Source organism: Chrysochloris asiatica, unplaced genomic scaffold, assembly GCF_000296735.1.
Source record: "Chrysochloris asiatica unplaced genomic scaffold, ChrAsi1.0 scaffold00090, whole genome shotgun sequence".
In the NCBI taxonomy this organism is placed as follows: Eukaryota; Metazoa; Chordata; class Mammalia; order Afrosoricida; family Chrysochloridae; genus Chrysochloris; species Chrysochloris asiatica.
In genome coordinates this window covers 5742241-5744314 of record NW_006408608.1, presented here as the reverse complement: position 1 = coordinate 5744314, position 2074 = coordinate 5742241, and the positions used below count along the sequence as shown (strand labels likewise).

The 2074-nt window shown below is 49.0% G+C and overlaps 1 pseudogene; it reads left to right on the top strand.

The window, feature by feature from the left end:
* The window catches only part of LOC102818788, a 19752-nt pseudogene extending 19042 nt beyond the window's left edge, over nt 1-710 (top strand).
* The last annotated feature ends 1364 nt before the right edge of the window (nt 711-2074 follow it).

The window sequence follows — 2074 nt, the reverse complement described above, 5'->3', positions numbered from 1 at the left end:
TATTTTGTTCTGTTGTACATAGGGTTGCTATGAGTCGGTACCAACTCGATGGCACCTAACAACAATAACAACAGCACGAGGTTCCCAAAGGAGCTCTGGTAGCGTACTGATTATGAATAGGGCTGCTAACCTCAATGTCAGCAATTCCAAACTACCAGCCATTCCACGGGAGAAAGATGAGGCTTTCTGCTCCCGTAAAGATTTACAGCGGGTTCACTATGAGTTGGAACCAACTGCAGGGCACACCACCACCAGAGGCCCCCAAGGTATCTCGCCAGGCAGTAACCCCATGATGTGTGTGTATTTGCGGGGGGAGTTCCTTTCCGCCACCCTCAAACACCCCATGGCCACGCGCCAGGCCACGCCCCTCACTAGCTTGACCTGGCAGGGCGGCAGCGCAGCGGCGTTGCCATGGTGACGCGCGTACACAGGCCGGGCGGGCGCGCGGGTGCGGGCTGCGGGCTGGAGACTCCGCGGGAGCGCGGCCGGGCGGGCTCGCCCGCGAGCGGGCCCCGTACCTCCCGAGCCGGAGGTCCTCTCAGCGGAGGACGAAGGGTGGGCTTCTTTCTCCGGCCAGGTGAGTGCGGGACGAGAGGAGTCAGAAAGCCGAGACTGGAGTAGGCCCTATAAGGTTAAGGTCTGAGGGATGCTCGGCCTCCGGATCAGAACTTTCTCGGATCCTGGCTCCAGTTACCGGGTCGCCTCGGTAGCGTTTCAACCCTAAGTTCAGCTCTTCACCCACTTTCGGAGTTACCTTAAACCCCTCTTTGGCTCCTGCTGCAGCCACTGTTGGATGCCCTGGGGAGTCACACCTGGGATTGGGAGGGGCACCCTCTGCTCCGCCTGATTTAAGTACAAAACCCATTACCTTACCTCTCTTTCCTGTTTATAACCTTGAGAAACAGTTTCCAGATCCTTTAAAACCCTGTGACCCTCAAAAGAAACTTTGCTCCTATAGCCCAATACTGAGCCTTCTGAAGAGGTCGCATGGCTAGCTGTTTTGCTTTTTTCCGAATGTCTGCTGCTCTAAGGCATTGACTAAAACCTAACTTAGAGTTTATCACATTCACATCACTTTTTGGAGTGTTTTCAGTTAGAATAGTGACCTTTCAGGGCAAAAGAAAGGTGAAGAAATAATGTCCAACCCCAACAAGCCAAGGAACTGTGTCATGGATTGAACTGTGACCATTCAAAATACATGACAGTCTGGCTGTCTCAGTCGCTTGGCATTTATATCATGATGTGATTTAGCAGTTATGTGATGATGTCATCATTCTCCATGATGTGATCTGCTAAAGATCAGCATATTAGTTGTAAGGGTATGAAGGTGTGATAAAACACCCTTGGAGTTCTGATGTGGCACTGTAGGATAATCACTCAGCCGCTAGGTCCGCAACTCAAGCTCACCAGCTGCTCCTTGGAAACCATATATAGGGTGGCTATGAGTCAGAAGTGACTTGATGGCCCTTAACAACAACCCTCTCTGCTCATTACCCCATCAATGTATAGGGAGTTTCCCTGGGGTGTGGTATACATCACCTTTTATCTTACAAGAGATAAAAAGAAGTGGGAGGGAGAGAATGCCCTGACTAACATCAATGAAGAAGACCTGGGGTCCCTGTGCTGAAAACTTCCTGTTGTTTGGATTGAAGCTAAGACATAAGGTGGTATCCAAGGGATACCTACAGATGCTGAAAGTAGACAAGAAGCTTCCCCCAGAGTCATCAGAAACAGAAAGCCTATTCCTAGAACTGGCACCCTTTATTCAGACTTCTAGCCTCCTAAACTGTGAAAAAATACATTTCTGGTTGCACTAGATAGATAACTGGGCAGTGTTTTGTTCTGTTGTACATAGGGTCGCTTATGGCTTGATGGCATCTAACAACAACAGCAGATAACCAAGACAAAATCAAATTTATGTTTTTAAGAAGTCATCTAGGATTGTTGACAGTGAAGGGAAAAATGATTTATCACCAAAGATTTCTAGCCAACTTGCTGCCCTGATTTGCTTTGGGGTGTCATTTTAATTTTCATTCACTCAGCAAGTATTTGTTGTTACTGCCCTGCACCACCT